The sequence below is a fragment of the Hyla sarda genome, chromosome 4 (assembly GCF_029499605.1).
Source record: "Hyla sarda isolate aHylSar1 chromosome 4, aHylSar1.hap1, whole genome shotgun sequence".
In the NCBI taxonomy this organism is placed as follows: domain Eukaryota; kingdom Metazoa; phylum Chordata; class Amphibia; order Anura; family Hylidae; genus Hyla; species Hyla sarda.
In genome coordinates, this window is record NC_079192.1 from 152,109,044 (window position 1) to 152,129,718 (window position 20,675).

Consider the following 20,675-nt stretch of genomic DNA (forward strand, 5'->3'; position numbering starts at 1 on the left):
CATGCTGTGCACTGCTTACCGATCCCGATGTGCAGTCCTGCAGCGCTCTCACACTTACCCGCCTATGGTTCCAGCCAGATAGTGGTATCGCCTGTCCTGGATGGCAATCCACTGTCGCTGTGTGATGTCGGAGTCGGAGAAGTCCTGTAGATGCTCCAGGCAGCGTCTTCCACGTGGGTTTAGAGTGCCGGGTGCTAAGGTCCTGTCTTTATGTTGGATGGGAATAAACTTAGATACTGAAGTGGCAGTACTGTATTGCGAGTAGGCTAGACGCGTTTCGGAGCATGCTATTGAAAAAGGAGCATAGCACGCTTTGAAACGCGTCTAGCCTACTAGCAATACAGTACTAGAACTATCATACCGTTGCAATATCCCCATAGATAAACTTTGTCCAGGACTCATTTTTATACTTACCGTATATACTCGAGTATAAGCCGACCCGAGTATAAGCCGAGACCCCTAATTTCAACCCAAAATCCCAGGAAAAGTTATTGACTCGAGTATAAGCCTAGGGTGGGAAATACCTCATCCCCCCCTGTCATCATCCAGACCCGTCATTAACATCCTCATCATCCCCTTGTCATCATCCCACACATCCCCCCTTCATCATCCCCTTGTCATCATCCCACACATCCCCTTATCATCCCACACATCCCCCCTTCATCATCCCCTTGTCATCATCCCACACATCCCCCCTTCATCATCCCCTTGTCATCATCCCACACATCCCCTTATCCCACACATCCCCCCTTCATCATCCCCTTGTCATCATCCCACACATCCCCTTATCCCACACATCCCCCCTTCATCATCCCCTTGTCATCATCCCACACATCCCCCCTTCATCATCCCCTTGTCATCATCCCACACATCCCCTTATCATCCCACACATCCCCCCTTCATCATCCCCTTGTAATCATCCCACACCCCCCCCCCTTCATCATCCCCACCCCCCTTCATCATCCCCACACCCCCCCCCCCCCTTCATCATCCTCTTCTCATCATTCGCCCTCAGTGGTCTTCAACCTGCGGACCTCCAGAGGTTTCAAAACTACAACTCCCAGCAAGCCCGGGCAGCCATCGGCTGTCCGGGCTTGCTGGGAGTTGTAGTTTTGAAACCTCCGGAGGTCCGCAGGTTGAAGACCACTGCGGCCTTCAACATGCGGACCTCCAGAGGTTTCAAAACTACAACTCCCAGCAAGCCCGGGCAGCCATCGGCTGTCCGGGCTTGCTGGGAGTTGTAGTTTTGAAACCTCCGGAGGTCCGCAGGTTGAAGACCACTGCGGCCTTCAACATGCGGACCTCCAGAGGTTTCAAAACTACAACTCCCAGCAAGCCCGGGCAGCCATCGGCTGTCCGGGCTTGCTGGGAGTTGTAGTTTTGAAACCTCCGGAGGTCCGCAGGTTGAAGACCACTGCGGCCTTCAACATCATCCAGCCCCCTCTCACCCCCTTTAGTTCTGAGTACTCACCTCCGCTCGGCGCTGGTCCGGTCCTGCAGGGCTGTCCGGTAAGGAGGTGGTCCGGTGAGAAGGTGGTCCGGGCTGCTATCTTCACCGGGGGCGCCTCTTCTCCGCGCTTCCGGCCCGGAATAGAGCCGTTGCCTTGACAGCGACGTATCTGCGTCGTTGTCATGGCAACGTGACTATTCTGAGGCCAGGCCCGAAGCGCTTAGAAGAGGCCTCCCCGGTGAAGATAGCAGCCCGGACCACCTCCTCACCGGACCACCTCCTCACCGGACAGCCCTGCAGGACCGGACCAGCGCCGAGCGGAGGTGAGTACTCAGAACTAAAGGGGGTGAGAGGGGGCTGGATGATGTTGAAGGCCGCAGTGGTCTTCAACCTGCGGACCTCCGGAGGTTTCAAAACTACAACTCCCAGCAAGCCCGGACAGCCGATGGCTGCCCGGGCTTGCTGGGAGTTGTAGTTTTGAAACCTCTGGAGGTCCGCAGGTTGAAGACCACTGCGGGTGGGGGAGTTCACTCGAGTATAAGCCGAGGGGGGTGTTTTCAGCACGAAAAATCGTGCTGAAAAACTCGGCCTATACTCGAGTATATACGGTAAGTGGCAATACTATATTCAGTTTTATATGTTTATTATTATTTTTATGGTTTAAATACAGTGAGCTTCTGCAAGGGCCCTGCATACAGCTCGAGCTTATAATCACACACTAAATAAATGTATATTTTAATGATGTAATTTGATTTCTATTTTTCTACTGATTGGATACAACATCAATACTGTATATACAAGTAATATATCTGATTCATTGCACACAACAAGCTCCCATACCCTATATATACAAGGATATTATTAGACAACGGATACCCTTTGGCTTCACATTTATTTACACTGAGGTTGTATAGGGTACACAACCTAATTACCAGTTCTCGCTCGATCCCTTCCTCCTTATTAAAGGGGTACTCCAGTGCTTAGACATCTTATCCCCTATCCAAAGGATAGGGGATAAGATGCCTGATCGCGGGGGTCCTGCCACTGGGGACCCCCGTGATCTTGCACGCAGCACCCCAGTTAAAATCAGTCCCCGGAGCGCGTTCGCTCCGGCTCTGATTACCGGCGACCACGGGATAGGTGGCGTGTGACGTCACGCCTCCGCCCCCGTGTGACATCACGCTCTGCCCCTCAATGCAAGCCTATGGGAGGTCACAGCTGTCATGCCCCCTCCCATAGGCTTGCATTGAGGGGCGGAGCGTGACGTCACACGGGGGCAGAGGCGTTACGTCACACGCCGCCCGCCCTGTGGACGACGCTAATCAGACCCGGAGCGAACATGCTCCAGGGACTGATTTTAACTGGGGTGCTGCGTGCAAGATCACTGGGGTCCCCAGCGTCGGGGCCCCCACGATCAGGCATCTTATCCCCTATCCTTTGGATAGGGGATAAGATGTCTAAGCACCAGAGTACCCCTTTAAGTTAGATGCCTTGGGTCTGATAGGACTCAATGATAGGAACGATTTTAGCTAATTTTTGTAATATTTTGTACCACTTTCTGTATTATTTCTTTCTGTATCATGTGCTGTTAGTCTCACCTGTGTAGATGTGGATATAGTCTCCTCCCTCACGCCCATTTCTGAGCGTCGGCAGACAAAGTGTGCTCAGCAGACAAAGCGGATACCATCCGTCCCGCGGAGATGCTCCCGCTATGCTGACCTGTACACCCGCTGACTAACCTTCAATAAAGAAGTCTTTAACCGGACCGGTGAGAGCGACATTCTTTGTTTCTACGGGTACAAGACTTTCCTTGCTCCATATATGTCAGCACCGCAGCTGGTCCTATCTTAGGTTCCCACCTCGTTCACCCGATCCACACCTGATCTACATGTATTGAGCTGTATCTACACGCCTTTTGAAGTGCCAGTTAGTGCTTTTCTCTTACGTGCAGATTTGTAAATTACTTCTATTAAAAAATCTTAATCCTTCCATGTACTTATTAGCTGCTTTATACTACAGAGACAGTTCTTTTCTTTTTTAATTTATTTTCTGTCTGACCACAGTGCTCTCTGCTGACACCTCTGTCCGTATTAGGAACTGTCCAGAGTACAAGCAAATCCCCATAGCAAACCTATCCCGCTCTGGACAATTCCTGATATGGACAGAGGTGTCAGTAGAGAGCACTGTGGACAGACAGAAAAGAAATTCAAAAAGAAAAGAACTTTCTCTGTAGTATGCAGCAGCTTATAAGTACTGGAAGGATTAAGATTTTTTAATAAAAGTAATTTACAAAACTGTTTGACTTTCTGACACGAGTTGATTTAAAATAAATAGTTTTCCACCAGAGTAGCCCTTTAAGGACCTTTACATCCAGTGAACTGGCTAAGTGGGCTTGCATTTACCTCCTTAAACTCCTTCTTACTTTCCTTTGTGTGTATGGGATGTGCAGTGTTCAAGAGAAAACAGCCTTGGAGGGCTTTCTCTTGGAGCCTAGGTCTTAAAGATTATTAAGGATCCGCCATCTACCAACTGTTCTGTTGATGGATGGACCACAAGGACCATTACAGCTTGGTCATCACTACACCTCCCCTAAATTACTATTTATATAAAACTCAATGTGTGTAGGTATGTATGTTCCACAATCACGTCCAAACGGCTGAACATATTAACATGAAACTTGGCACACGTTACTTATATGTCAACAACAAACATAGGCTAGGTAATTTAACCCTTACTCTCCCCCCCCCCCCCCCCCCCCCATTTGCCAGGGTCTGGGTTTTTGTTTAAAGTCCCATACAAGTCTATGGGAAATATATGTTACTGCATAACTTCCAAACGGCTGGAGATATTTCGATAATACTTGGTCACATGTTACTTACATGTCCACTTAAAATATAGGATAGTTAATTTAACCCTTAACTACCCCCATTTGTGAGGGGAGGGTTGTTTTTTTTGTTTATTTTCCCATGCAAATCAGTGGGAAATGTATGTTCCCACGTAACTTCTGTACGGCTGGAGATATTTCAATACCTGGTACACATATTACAGGTCGGGATAGGAGGTTGAGATAGGAGATTGAGATAGGAGGTTGAGATAGGAGGACGGGATGGTCGGGATAGGAGGTCGAGATAGGAGGTCGAGTTAGAAGGTCGGGATAGGAGGACGGGATAGGAGGTCGAGTTAGGAGGTCGCGATAGGAGGTCGGGATAGGATGTCGAGATAGGAGGTCAAGATAGAAGGACGGGATAGGAGGACGGGATAGGAAGACGGGATAGGAGGTCGGGATAGGAGGATGGGATAGGAGGTCGGGATAGGAGGTCGAGATAGGAGGACGGGATAGAAGGACGGGATAGGAGGTCGAGAAAGGAGGTCAGGATAGGAGGTCGGGATAGGAGGTCGAGATAGGAGGACGGGATAGAAGGACGGGATAGAAGGACGGGATAGGAGGACGGATAGGAGGTCGAGAAAGGAGGTCGGGATAGGAGGTCGGGATAGGAGGATGGGATAGGAGGTCGGGATAGGAGGACGGGATAGGAGGTCGGGATAGGAGGTCGAGAAAGGAGGTCGGGATAGGAGGTCGGGATAGGAGGTTGGGATAGGAGGTCGAGATAGGAGGTCGAGATAGGAGGAGGGGATATGAGGATTGAGGATGGGATAGGAGGACTGGATAGGAGGACGAGATAGGAGGTCAGGATAGGAGGTCGGGGTATGAGGACAGGATATGGGGTTGGGATATGACAACAATATATGGGGATGGGATATGAAGTCAAAAGCTTCCTCCTTTGTTGATTTACCTCCCCAACAAAGATGAGGAAGGAAAAACCAGGCAACGCCGGGTACTCAGCTAGTTACTATATAAAATAAGGTTTCAGGTTTTTCAGTGAGAACAAAAAAATATCTAAATGAATCCATCATTGATTATTTCCAGTATGACCGACTATTTTATCTTGAGGCTCTAAAAATAAATATCTGATGCTGACATTTGTGTGCCAGACTACTTGTTTTTGCCAGAAAAGGGTAAGTATCAAAGTGGAACATTATGCCCAATGGTCATTCTGGCATTAAAAGTATCACTTAAACTATGAGTTTTCTGAGATAAGAATGAATATTCTGGAACTACAGTACACATTTTCTTTTACAAACCTTAATTGGATTGTATTTATTGGAAATCATATAAAGCATTCTAATAGGTCACATATTAATATAATTACTGTTCCAATAATAAACATTCAGATGGTTGATGTAAAACAGCCTTTTAGCTCAATGATGTATTTTTATTATTTAGTTTTACGACTTAACCCATAGGACTGGTACACTGCCTCCATAAAGTACTAAAACAATAGGTCCACATGCCGGAGAGCATGTTTTTATATTAGTAATCAATATAATACCTACATTTAGCATTACAGTGCCAAAATTGAAATATTTCACATAAACCCTCTATGGACTAGTATGATGTATCTGTTTATATTTCACTAGAAACCACATTTCTTAGCACCCATTTAATCTAGTTACTGTATTTTCTCTTAATTTCTTAGATTTCTAATTCACTATTACAGAGTAATATATAAAATGTGTAAAAATATGATATTGGTTAATTCTGCCAATGCTATTGTCTCCTCACCAAATACTTTACAATACTATACTATATTATATGATAATAATAATTATTGTGTAATATAAGCTATCTTTAATGATAAAGGCAATGATGAGCAGTCATGATTGGATTACACGGATCAGCCATAATATTAAAACCACTAAATAAAGAAGAAAGTAATGTTTATTATCTTACATCGGTCATGTGGTCAGATATCTTAAAGGGGTACTCCGGCACTTAGACATCTTATCCCCTATCCAAAGGATAGGGGATAAGATGCCTGATCGGAGGGGGTCCCGCCGCTGGGGACCCCCGTGATCTTGCATGCAGCACCCCAGTTAAAATCAGTCCCCAGACCATGTTCGCTCCGGTCTGATTACATGCAACCACAGGGCCAGTGACAGCTGTGATACGCTAGCTGCACTGTGATATGGCGGCACGGACCGCACTGTTTACATCGGCGGCCCGTTCCGGCTGTGCATTGGCAATGCGCGGTCACGAGTTCTCTGCACAAAGCAGCACGTCTATGACAACCTGACGCTGAACAGAGCCGGAAGTCGCCTCCTGCTCTCGCTCACAGCCAGGCAAGTACTTCCGGGCCTGCGTCTTACTTATGCAGGATCCCAGCAACTATTTTAACCCCTTAAGGACTCAGCCCATTTTGGCCTTAAGGACTCAGACAATTTAATTTTTACGTTTTCATTTTTTCCTCCTCGCCTTCTAAAAATCATAACTCTTTTATATTTTCATCCACAGACTAGTATTAGGGCTTGCTTTTTGCGTGACCAGTTGTCCTTTGTAATGACATAACTCATTATATCATAAAATGTATGGCGCAACCAAAAAACACTATTTTTGTGGGGAAATTAAAACGAAAAACGCAATTTTGCTAATTTTGGAAGGTTTCGTTTTCGCGCCGTACAATTTATGGTAAAAATGACGTGTGTTATTTATTCTGAGGGTCAATACAATTAAAATGATACCCATTATTACATACTTTTCTATTATTGTTGCGCTTAAAAAAAATCACAAACTTTTTAACCAAATTAGTACGTTTATAATCCCTTTATTTTGATGACCTCTAACTTTTTTATTTTTCCATATAAGCGGCGGTATTGGGGCTCATTTTTTGCGCCATGATCTGTACTTTTTTTTTGATACCACATTTGCATATAAAAAATTTTAATAAATTTTTTACAATTTTTTTTTAAATAAAATGTATTAAAAAAGTAGCAATTTTGGACTTTTTTTTTCCGTTCACGCCGTTCACCGTACGGGATCATTAACATTTTATTTGAATAGTTCGGACATTTACGCACGCGGCGATACCAAATATGTCTATAAAATTAATTTTTTACGCTTTTTGGGGGTAAAATAGGAAAACGGACGTTTTACTTTTTTATTGGGGGAGGGGATTTTTCACTTTTTTTTAACTTTTACTTTTACATTTTTTTAATTTTTTTTTTACACTTGAATAGTCCCCATAGGGGACTATTCATAGCAATACCATGATTGCTAATATTGATCTGTTCTATGTATAGGACATAGAACAGATCAGTGTTATCGGCGATCTTCTGCTCTGGTCTGCTCGATCTCAGACCAGAGTAGGAGACGCCGGGAGCCGTACGGAGGAAGGTGAGGGGATCTCCATGCGGTGTTCTGAATGATCGGATCCCCGCAGCAGCGCTGCGGGCGATCCGATCATTCATTCAAATCGCGCACTGCCGCAGATGCCGGGATCTGTATTGATCCCGGCACCTGAGGGGTTAATGGCGGACGCCCGCAAGATCGCGGGTGTTGGCCATTGCCGGTGGGTCCCTGGCTGCGATCAGCAGCCGGGATCAGCTGCGCATGACACGGGCATCGCTCCGATGCCCGCGGTTATGCACAGGACGTAAATGTACGTCCTGGTGCGTTAAGTACCACCGCACCAGGACATACATTTACGTCCTGCGTCCTTAAGGGGTTAAAGTACTCCACATGTATTTCTCTTATGTTCCTGGCTCACTTTGCTATATATGTTGTTCATGATATGTAGATTGCATAACTGTACTATAATTACCATTGTCTTATGTTTTTTACCTGTATGATGTCATTAAGGCACACCCCCTTACCTGCCCTTTGGAGGTTTTTTGATGTATTATATGTCTGTATGTATAACAGTAAGCATCCTGAGGAAGGGAGGGCACCTCCCAAAACATGTCATCGCCTGTTTTTTTATTTTGTAAACTTAATAAAAGTGGTTCCACTGTGAACCTTATAAAGATATCCTTCTGTCCATCATCTTCATTTGAGAGAGTCGCAGCGCCATCACCAAAGGGTTTTCTTTCCAGCTTCCATTTATCTGCATCCAGGCCAGCAACCATGCTGGAGCCTGCAACCCAAGAGGCACGCAGCGGCTACATCTCTACACTAGTACCCCATTATCACTGGGGCGATAGGCTCTTTTTTTTATCATACCTAAGGTGAGCAGCCATCTATAAGGTCCTTGGGCCAATCCTCTGACCCACTGCTCCTGTGACCAAGGGTAATGCACTAGGCGCCGGTATCGGTCTTTCTCTTTTTCTCCCAACAGACTTTAACTCCTTATTTTGATTGACACATGGCGTGCCTGCCTACGGCCACCCTGTGTAGTATAATAAACCCTGTGTTTTCCCCTTCATTTAATAACTATTCTTTGCATTTGTTTGTTTGTTTTTTGGTGCAATTTTGGCGCACACTGGATTTTTTGGTGCATGCAGGAAAAATAATAATTCTAAATTACATTCCAAATGCGTATTTGAACACACATTTTAACTAGGGAACCTAGTACCAAGCAAAATCCCTTAGAATAAAAATAAGCAAAGTTTTTAAGGGTCAGAAGGGAAGAGATTGGACAATGTGATTTTGTAGGGTTATGTTCAGACCATCTTTGTTTTGGTCAGAATTTTTTCCCACAGAAATCTCTTTTTTTTAGTGGAAAAATTTAGGCTTCCCATGCAAATTTCTTGCCATACCCCCTTTACTTGTTTTATTTGATTTTGCTTACATACATTTGATTTTGTTTACATACAAAACCTGTTAGAAAGAGCCTAGTAAATGACCATTGTGTGTATCATAATATCTCTGGGATTTTTCAGGCTCTTGTTTTCTTGCTACAGTTAATGGGCAAAATTAGATCAGCAAGCCCTCAAAAAACACATGGATAAAAAAAAAAGGAAAAACATAAAATTATTCAATAGCAACTATATTTGGTTTACATTTTTAGATTTTAAAAAAGAAAAACATTTCTTTAGAAACTTGAAATGTTAAAAGCGTTTTGCAGCCTTGACAGGGTTAATGTATGCCAGAGTAAAATTACTTTTAAATGTAAAATTGTAACACTTCAAGTAAAATAAGCCTTAGTGAGAAGCCAGGGACAGAATGTTACAATTCCTGTCTTAATAAACTCGGAAACACAGCTGCATATCTAGGGATTCCATTGATGTCATAATACTGTCACCGGGGAAAGTTCCAAGTAAAGAAAAGCATGGGAGGTGTAGGCGAGCTAGATGGGTACTACTGACTTCTGCGATCAATAGATACTTGTACATACATTGTAGTAGTGGATAATGCTAAAAAAAAGATCTAATTCTTCATTATTTACTGTGATACATATATCTACTATATTAACTTTCAATGTATGTTTTTGTGCTGGAGGAATTACCGTAACTTCACTGGGATTGGAATATGATCTATTTAGTAAGAGGCCACCCAGCTGAAATAGAAAGATGTTGGCATGCTGAATTTCAACATGGCAGCTGCTTCTTCCTCTTTCTCTATTGAAATAAACATGCCCGCTAAGCCAAGCATCCATGTTTATCATAGAGTGCGGAGAAATAGGATTTACTGTGCATTGACTTGCCACATTATACTCATAACACTGTCCACTCTCTGATCCTTATAAATAATTCCCCGTCTTCTGGTTCAGATACAGAAGGGAGCAGCTAAAATGAACGACTTTGTGACAGTGTCCCTATTGAAACTGCAGGGGTTGGTGGTGGGTTGGACCCCTCACTTATCAATTTTAACTTACTTGAAAAGTGATTATTTGACTCAGCATGCCAGGGCCCGCCTCCATTGCACAAAGCCGGCATTCACCAATGGAGACTGATACAATGGGTGTCTCTGGAACAGGACCGCGAACCGGGTAAGTAATTCAGTTCACAAGGCACTATAACCTCCTGTATTGGGTTTAGTGAAGGTGAAACAACTGTCAGTTTCCCTGTAAATAATAAATAAAGAAGCGATAACTATAAAAATTCCCATTCAAATTGGTTTTATTTTTTAAAATGTAAAAAAAAAAAAACACACATGTTGTTGGCCACATTAATCTGAGAAAAAGTTAACACTTTACTGACATGACAATTCCCTTAAAATTTTTGAAGAAAAAAAAGATATATAAATGCTAATTCTTAAATCCTATGTACCTCAAAATAGTACTAATAAAAACTAAAAGCACCCTGCAAAAAAAATATATATAGCGCTAGGTGTGCAGACACATAAAAATGTAAAGTTTTTTCCAACAATATTTTATTGTGCATAAAGAAAAAAACAAAAGAAACTAGAAATACATGGCATTTTTGCATTTATGCCAATCTAGAAAATCAAGATAATTGCCCAGATTAATTAATCAGCCTGAAACCCTAATTGTCTGGTTTTTACCACAGCAACCAATCACAGCTCAACTTTCATACCTTAATTAGCTCTGGTAAAGTGAAAGTTGAGCTGTGATTGCTAGAGGAAAAAACAGACAATTAGGGTTTCATGCTTATTGATAAATATGGGCCAATATTTTAGTTTTACTCTGTGGTAAAAAGTGAAATTTTTTTTTTCATTTTGCCCAAATAAGTAAAAGCTATTCAATAGTATCTATCTATCTATCTATCTATCTATCTATCTATCTATCTATCTATCTATCTATCTATCTACACAGTGGGGCAAAAAAGTATTTAGTCAGCCACCAATTGTGCAAGTTCTCCTACATAAAAAGATGAGAGAGGCCTGTCATTTTCATCATAGGTATACCACCTCAACTATGAGAGACATAATGAGAAAAAAAATCCATAAACTTGCATTGTCTTATTTTTAAAGAATTATTTTTGCAAATTATGGTGGAATATAACAAAAGTTAATCTCAATACTTTGTTATATACCCTTTGTTGGCAATGACAGAGGTCAAATGTTTTCTGTATGTCTTCACAAGGTTTTCACACACTGTTGCTGGTATTTTGGCCCATTCCTCCATGCAGATTTCCTTTAGAGCAGTGATGTTTTGGGGCTGTCGCTGGGCAACACAGACTTTCAACTCCCTCCAAAGATTTTCTATAGGGTTGAGATCTGGAGACTGGCTAGGCCACTCCAGGACCTTGAAATGCTTTTTCATGCTGAAAGATCCAGCCACGTTTCATCTTCAATGTCCTTGCTGATGGAAGGAGGTTTTCATTCAAAATCTCATGATACATGGCCCCATTCATGCTTTCCTTTACATGGATCAGTTGTCCTGGTCCCTTTTCTGAAAAACAGCCCAAAGCATGATGTTTCCAACCCCATGCTTCACAGTAGGTATGGTGTTCTTTGGATGCAACTCAGCATTCTTTCTCCTCCAAACACGACGAGTTGAGTTTTTACCAAAAAGTTCTACTTTGGTTTCATCTAACCATATGACATTCTCTCAATCCTCTTTTGGATCATCCAAATGCTCTCTAGCAAACTTCAGACGGGCCTGGACATGTACTGACTAAAGCAGGGGGACACGTCTGGCACTGCATTATTTTAGTCCCTGGTGGCGTAGTGTGTTACTGATGGTAGCCTTTGTAACTTTGGTCCCAGCTCTCTGCAGGTCATTCACTAGGTCCTCCATGTGGTTCTGGGATTTTTTCCCACCGTTCTTGTGATTATTTTGACACCAGAGGGTGAGGTCTTGCGTGGAGCCTCAGATCGAGGGAGATTATCAGTGGTCTTGTATGTCTTCCTTTTTCCTTCTTCACACCAAACTGCTTGCCTATTGCAGATTCAGTCTTACCAGCCTGGTGCAGGTCTACAATTTTGTTTCTGGTGTCCTTCGACAGCTCTTTGGTCTAGACCATAGTAGAGTTTGGAGTGTGACTGTTCGAGGTTGTGGACAGGTGTCTTTTATACTGATAACAAGTTCAAACAGGTGCCATTAATACAGGTATTGAGTGGAGGACAGAGGAGACTCTTAAAGAAGAACTTACAGGTCTGCTTGTTTGTAGGTGATTTTCCACCATAATTTTCAAATAAATTCTTTAAAAATCAGACAATGTGATTTTTTTTTCTCATTATGTCTCTCATAGTTGAGGTATACCTATGATGAAAATGACAGGCCTCTCTCATCTTTTTAAGTGGGAGAACTTGCACAATTGGTGGCTGACTAAATACTTTTTGCCCCATTGTGTATATGTGTGTGTGTGTGTGTGTGTGTGTGTGTAAAAAAAAAACAAGATCTGAAACAGCCTTATGTAGAAATTTTTTATTAATCCTTAAAGTTAATAGTGAAGTACAGCGGCAGCAGGGTTAGTGAGGTCATAGGCTTTTCTGAAGACATGGGTTACTTCAGGTTACTTTAAATGTTGTAGATGGGTGAATGCCTAATGTGTCGTGGTAGAGGGTTCCAGTGTATGGGGGAAGCATGGGAGAAGTCTTGGACACGGTTATGTGACAATGAGTAGCCAGTGAAGGGACTGACAGAGGGGAGAGGAAGAGGAGAAGCGACGTGAGCGGTGGTTTAGTTGGGCAGCAGAGTTAAGAATGGATTGGAGAATCCCCAACTAGCCCTTCTTTATATAGTTTTACAAAATATACCCCTCCACTAAGATAATTATTTAGTATTATCACGATATTTGCTAAAAACACATTACTTAGTAACTGGAAAACTCCATTGGTCCCCTGTTTTGATATCATTCTGAATATAATAAATACTACATATTCATTCGAAAAGGTTATAGCTAGGGGTTCTGGAAAATTGGATAAATTCAACATTAGATGGTTATCATGGTCTCTGTCCTCTCATTGTAGAGATATTTAGATTAACAGTAATTTTTTTACTGAAATTATACTTACACAAAGACATTATGTTACAAGAGGCACATTGACACTCTTTTTCTATAAGTATTGTCTTGGCATTTGCACATTTCTACTGCTTTTCATTATGCATCAGATAAATAAGGATAAAAAAGAAAATATATAACGTTATTGGTACGCATGTATATTACTAGCTATGTAATGTCGGAGATGTTATATTTCCTTTATTTTTTTTTATTTTTTTATGTTTTCCTTTTGGTTTGGTTAAACAACTGCCTATCTGATATGTAAGATTGAGTCGACAATCAAGTCTACTTATATGCAGTAAACAACTGTTTGCTGTGTTTGTCTTCATGCGATAATAAGTTAAAAGCTGCATCTCTCCTTTATCCTCTTAAGGACTTAGGGCGTATCTGTACGTCCTAAGCCCGGTCCTGGTGTGAAAAACCGGGTCACGACGTGACCCCGCATCATACCGGGTTGGTCCCGGCTGCTAATGATAGCCGGGACCCTGGGCTAACAGCGTGCGGCACCGATCATTGTGCTGCGCGCTGTTAACCCTTCAGACGCGGCGATCAAAGTTGACCGCCGCATCTGAAAATGAAAGTAAACGCTTCCCGGCAGCTCAGTCGGGCTGATCGGGACATCGCAATAAAATCGCGATGTTCCAATTAGCTGGGACGCAGGCGGAAGTCTCTTCACCTGACTCCGCGGCGTCCGATCTATGGCTTTGCAGGGATCAGCATAGGAGATCAGTGTGTGCAGTGCTATAGCTCCCTATGGGAGCTATAGCACTGCAAAAAAAAAGTGAAAAAAAAAGTTAACAAAGGTCATTTAACCCCTTCCCTAATAAAAGTTTGAATCACCCCCCTTTTCCCATAAAAAAAAACTGTGTAAATAAAAATAAAAATTAACATATGTGATATTGCCGCGTGCGTAAATGTCCAAACTATAAAATGATATAATAAATTAAACCGCACAGGCAATGGCGTATGCGCAAAAAAATTCCAAAGTCCAAAATAGCGTTTTTTGGTCACTTTTTTTATCATAAAAAAATTAATAAAAAGCGATCAAAAAATCCGTTCAACACAAAAATGGTACCGATAAAAACTTCAGAACACAACGCAAAAAATGAGCCCTCATACCGGTCCGTACAAGGAAAAAATAAAAGGTTACAGGGGTCAGAAGATGACAATTTTTAACATATACATTTTCCTGCATGTAGTTATGATTTTTTTCAGAAGTGCGACAAAATCCAACCTATATAAGTAGGGTATCATTTGAACCATATGGACCTACAGAATAAAGATAAGGTGTTATTTTGACCAAAAAATGCACTGCGTAGAAACGGAAGCCCCAAAAATTTACAAAATGAAAATTTTTCTTCAATTTTGTCGCACAATGATTTATTTTTTTGTTTCGCTGTGGATTTGTTTGTAAAATGACTAATGTCACTGCAAAGTAGATTGATAGCGCAAAAAATAAGCCATCATATGGATTTTTAGGTGCAAAATTTAAAGCGTTATGATTTTTAGAAGGTGATGAGGAAAAAATGAAAATGCAAAAACGGAAAAACGCTGAGTCCTTAAGGGGTTGTACATGTTTATGTTTTTCTACTATGGTAAAATTCAATAAAAAACTATTGAAAGAAAAGAATGGATTGAAGAAGAGCAAGAGTGTTAAATGGAAGGTCACAGAGGAGGATGTTTCTGTAGTCTAAGCGGGAGATGATGAGGGCATGTATCAAAAGTTCAGTTGAGAAATGGGCAAATTTTAAAAATGTTTTTAAGGTTAAAGCAAGATTTTCATGTTGTCAGCATAGAAGTGGTACTTGAAGCCATGGCATTCTATATCTTTCCTAGGCCAAAAATATAGATAGAGAAGAGTAGAGGCCCCAGGACAGAGCCTTGGGGGACTCCAGCAGTAAGAGGGCCAGGTGAGACGGTGGTGTGTGAGTGGGAAACGCTGAATTTGCGGTTGAGGTGAGGCATTAGGAGATCCAGGAGAGGGGTAGATTTTTGAGATTGATTAGAGAGTTTTAAAACAGCAAGGAGTGCTCGACTGTGGCAGAGAAGAGGTCAAGTAAAGGGGTGCAGAATAATGAATGATGAAGGAAAACTGCTGGTGTTTACTATTAGATTAAAGAGACAGGTTAGGGCTGGGATAAATACTGTAGTCAGTTTGGGGATAAGGTAATTTGGATTGTGTCAAGTGCACAGGTGATAAGGTGTAAATTAGTTTGGATAGCTTGTATTCAATAACAATGGAGAAATGATTTTATATTTAGATAGAGGATTAGGTCGGTAAACTGAACCTTTGCCACAGGCCGGCATTTCCTTTGTGTTTGCGATGAGGACCAGGAAGTAGAAAAACAGTCCAAACCACAGGCATCGCCAGAACGTCAGCAGCAGTGGAGTTAGTGTTGATAAGTACAGCTTTTAAAAAAATTTTTAGCCAAAGCTGTCCCCTTTTTTTTTATTTTATCATTTTGGGCAACCCCTTTGTGCTGCATAGTCTCTGAAATAAAAATAAGTTTAAATACATACCTATAATACTGAAAGTCTTTCCAATAGTTGATTCATGACTCTTTGTAAAAGTTGATTCTTTCTGCAGAAAGAACTGGGTTCTGGTGCTTTCTCGATATGATATATGAGGCCACAAGTCATAAAGTCTTTGGTTAGGATAATGTAACACTGCTGCCATTAATCCTTCCCTCTACATTAAAAATGCAATCATTTCCCTGGTAGAATACTGGAACCTCTCCAGCACTTGCCAATGTATCACTAAGGTTGAAGTGCAGAAAGATTAATTTCTAATTGATTTGGCACCCACACAAGATTACCCATAAAGCATAATGGAAACTATCTCTATATGTAAGGGACACCCTCAGTGGTTTGCGGCTATCCATTTTAGTTAATGAATGATACTTTTAGCAAGGTGACACTTTTTTAAATCGTATCAATTCTGGAAGTGCTTTAACTTTAAATACTTGCAGCAAATATTATTAGCAAAACCCTTTGATTAATGTTTCCAGAAGGAGCTATTAACAGTATCTATACATCTGTTCATGGTATAATCAGAACCATTCATGGAGTGAGGGTTGAGATATCCTTTCCCAGCTTCTCACCACAAATAACAGGCTAATATATTAGCAACCAGGGTACGAGTTGGCTATTTTTCATTTGATAATTACAGGACAAAATTTCCCAAAACTCTCCTGGGTCCAGTTATAATGTACATCAAACATGACTATGATTTCTTTTGCTAAAACTTAGTGGTAGTATTTACTTTTGATTTAGTGGGTAACACAACATTTCCAGATAGAATGCTGAAATCTTTATTACTGATACGTACAGTATAATAAACTTTATGGAACATATTCTTTATATAGAAGAATTTGAGATTTAATAGCATGAGGATAATATGGTAATGGTAATATTTATAGTTCTCCTTTTCCATATGTGTACATAAAGAAATACTATGTTATATTATACAAAAGACTCTCAATTAAATTATATGAAATGCAGTTATAGAACATTAAAGACAGTTTTCCAGGACAAATTGATTGATGACCTACCCTAAGGATAGGCCATCAATCTCTGATAGGCAGGGTGCCGACACCTAGCACATATCAGTTATTTGACACTCTGCTATGCAGTGAACGGGTCCAAAAGACTCAGAGCAGGATCTGTCTGCTCAGCCAATCATTGGCCGCAGTGGTGTCCTGTCTTGGCCAGTTATTGGCTGAATGGACAGACAGGTCCTGCTTTAAGCACTCCCCACTAAAGCAAGCTGAAATACCATTGGCGGAATACCGAAAGGAGAAGAACGGCAGCTGCAGTGATACCAGTGGGGGACCCGGGATAGGTAGGTATGGCTTTTTTTTTTTCAATTTTCATATGGTTTAGAATTATATAGATTTTTTTAATGCTGGAAGGCCTCTTTATTAAACATAATAAAGGGATGTTGCTTTATAACAGCCTAAAGATTTCCTACATGTCAAGCTGCAACAGATCTATGACATTTTCATATGATGCAGCTTTTGGATAATCTCAGTAAATCATTGTACATATTCTCCTAGTGGGCCAGTACAGGCGTAGGGTGTAATTTTAGAAACCCATTGGCCAGCACCAACCATTGTATTCATCAGCAGAGACTCCTTCCAATTATTTGCTTTGGAATGGCATTGACTTTAAAAGGGAAGGAATGTAGTCAAACCCCTTCCTCATGTAAGGGCTCATAGGGAAGACCAGCTACTCTGAATGTTCATACCTACCACTGAGAAAACAGTTGACCATCTACAGAGGTCTTACCTTATCATAAATGGTGAATGGTATCAATATTGTTAGAATAAATCATAGGTTGTTTTTTAAAAGTGGTGAAACAAAACAAAAACTATGAAAATGTGGTATTGCTGTAATTGTACTAAACCACAGAATGAAATTATTTTGTAATTTCCCTGCATGTTTAATTTCAAAATTTGCCATTTTTTTTTGTGTTTTAATGTACATTCACATTGGCAGATACTGTATGTTGCCCATTTATTCAGAAGGCCTTACAGAATTGCAAATACATGCAGTAGAAACAATTCCAAAAAATTGAAACAGATTGTCAGTGGCAGAAAGTGTGAGCCTGCCCTTACATGTATATTAGATCTGAAAGACAAAATCTGAATAAATCATGGACATATCGTACAACAAAACATGAGTATTTATTAATGTTTCTATTTTGTTTATACCACATATGTATGATAAAATATAGAAGTGATAGTACAATCATTACAGTAGTACATGCAGTACAGTAAATTTAAAAGAGGCAAAAAACTGGTATATGAAATAGACAGTATTGGAACTTGAGATCCATACAAATTAGTCTCCAATTTTCTTGACACAATTCATATTTCGCCTGTGTATTTCATGACTTATAATTATTTAATAAAATGAATGGGCGGCTCAGTTTGTGGGCCAAAGTGATTTAAGGGCACTGCTTCAAAGCTCATAAAAATTTTCATTGAGCAAAGTTGTAAAATCTATACTCTGTCTATAAGCAATGTCTGAATCTGCCTCTGGTTTCAGAAATGACTATTAGTCTAGGGGACCCATTAACTGCCAATAAATTGTGTGTCTGACAGCGCCCTGCACAGAAATATTTCATCAAAATAAGTCAAAGGATTTGTTTAAAGCAATAAAGTAATATTTATAATGCAGGAAAATGAAACGAGTGCTTATTGGTAATGTCCACTTTGAATAAAATCTACAATAGCAAAAAAGCATAATAAAAAACTCATAAAAGAAATGAAGAATTAAAAATGGGAAATACTTAATATTGGATCTCTAAGGCTTGATTTTAAGTGATTAACTAAAATGAATAATATTTACCATTGCAAAAGAATCTAGAAATACTATATGAGAGTGACTTGTCGCATTCTGTATGCTGCCCACGCTGCTGGACAGACACGCTCATAATGTACAGTGAATTAGGAGAACTTACATCCAAAAGCATGCCAGAGAACTGTCATGGCTGTCTCTGACTCCACGAACTCACCAATGAATGACAGTTTTCTCCCTATGCACAGTGACACAGAGATATCTGTCAATCCTGGCAAGTGGCCTGTGTAAGTGGCAGCACTTCTCTGGCAGCATCACAGGTTTCTTGCTTTTGGATGAAAGTTCTCCCAAGTACATTACAGTACCAGGGGCAGACTGACCGGCCTGTACGATTGGACGTCGTCCGAGGGCCCGGCCTGGTTAAGGGCCCGCTGCCGCTACTGAGGATCCGAGACACTTGTCCCAGATCCCCAGCAGACAGCGCTGCCTTCTCCAGTATGTGCAATACACACACATACAGTAAAAGGCATCTGCAGCTTACACAGAGGAGACATGGCCTCCGCCCCCACGCAGCACGCAGCACGGGCACCGATGATGTAATTCATTGACGCCTGTACTGTGGAGGGGAGTAGACGCGGGCCCCATGCTGCTGAGGAGATCGCTGCGTGGGATATCAGGTGAGCATCACTTTTTTTTTTTTTTAACCCTGCCTATACCTAGGGAAGGGGCAGGGTAACTCTGCCTATACCTATGGGGAAAGGGGGAGGGGGGGGTAACTTTGCCTATACCTCTGAGGAAAGGGGGGTAACTCTGCCTATACCTATGTGGAAAGGGGGGGGGGGTAACTCTGCCTATACCTGTGGGGAAGGGGGGTAACTCTGCCTATACTTATGGGGAAAGGGGGAGGGGGGTAACTGTCTATACCTCTGAGGAAAGGGGGGTAACTCTGCCTATACCTTTGGGGAAAGGGGGGTAACTCTGCCTTTACCCATGGGGAATCGGTAACTCTGACTATACCTATGGGGAAAGGGGGGATAACTCTGCCTATAACTATGGGGAAAGGGGGGGTTAACTCTGCCTATACCCATGGGGAACGGGTAACTCTGCCTATACCTATGGGGAAAGGGGGGGGGGTAACTCTGCCTATACCTATGGGGAAAAGGGGGTTTAACTCTGCCTATACCAATGGGGAATGGGGGGTTAACTCTGTTCCTATACCTATGGGAAGGGGGGTTAAGTCTGCTGCCTATACCTATGGGGAAGGGTGGGGGGTTAACTCTGCTGCCTATACCTTTGGGGAAGGGGAGGGGTAAACTCTAGTGTCTATACCTACAGGGAAGGAGGGTTAACTCTGCTGCCTATCCCTACAGGGAAGGGTGGTTAACTCTGTTGCCTATACCTACAGGAAATGAGGGGCTACCTAACTTTATACCTGGATTCCTAACTACTTAACTACATACCAGGCTATCTAACTACCTACATACCCAGCTACCTAACTATGTACATACCTGGCCTTTATACGTGGCTGCCTAGCTAGCCCCCTAGCCTCCTACCTGGCTTGTCACCTACCTACATATCTGGCTTCCTGATCTACCTATCTAGTTACCTGTTTACCTGGCTACCTGCTCTTTTACTGTGCAGGACACTAAGGAGGGCATTATTACAGTTTGTGGGCCTATAGATGGAAAGATTATGTAGAGGAAGGGAGGGCACTGGGAAAATGCAGAACCGTTATAAATGGCATGTCTGCCTATATAGTTTACTGCCCATAACTAATGTGACAGGGTCCCTTTAATATCCACTTTACAAATACAGTCATAAGAAAAAGACCCTTTTGCTGGTTATAGGGGTACTCCAGGGAAATTTTTTATTCATATTAACTGGCTCCAGAAAGTTAAACAGATTTGTAAATTACTTGTATTAAAAAATCGTAATCCTTCCAGTACTTATCAGCTGCTGTATGCTACAAACGAAGTTGAGTTGTTCTTTTCTGTCTGACCACAGTGTTCTCTGCTGACACCTCTGTGCATGTCAGGAACTGTCCAAAGTAGGAGCAAATCCCCATAGCAAACCAATCCTGCTCTGGACAGTTCCTGACATGTACAGAGATGGCAGCAGAGAGCACTGTAGTCAGACTCAACTTCCTCTGGAGCATACAGCAGCTGAAAAGTACTCGAGGCATTAAGATTTTTTAATAGAAATTATTTACAAATCTGTTTAACTTTCTGGCACCAGCTGG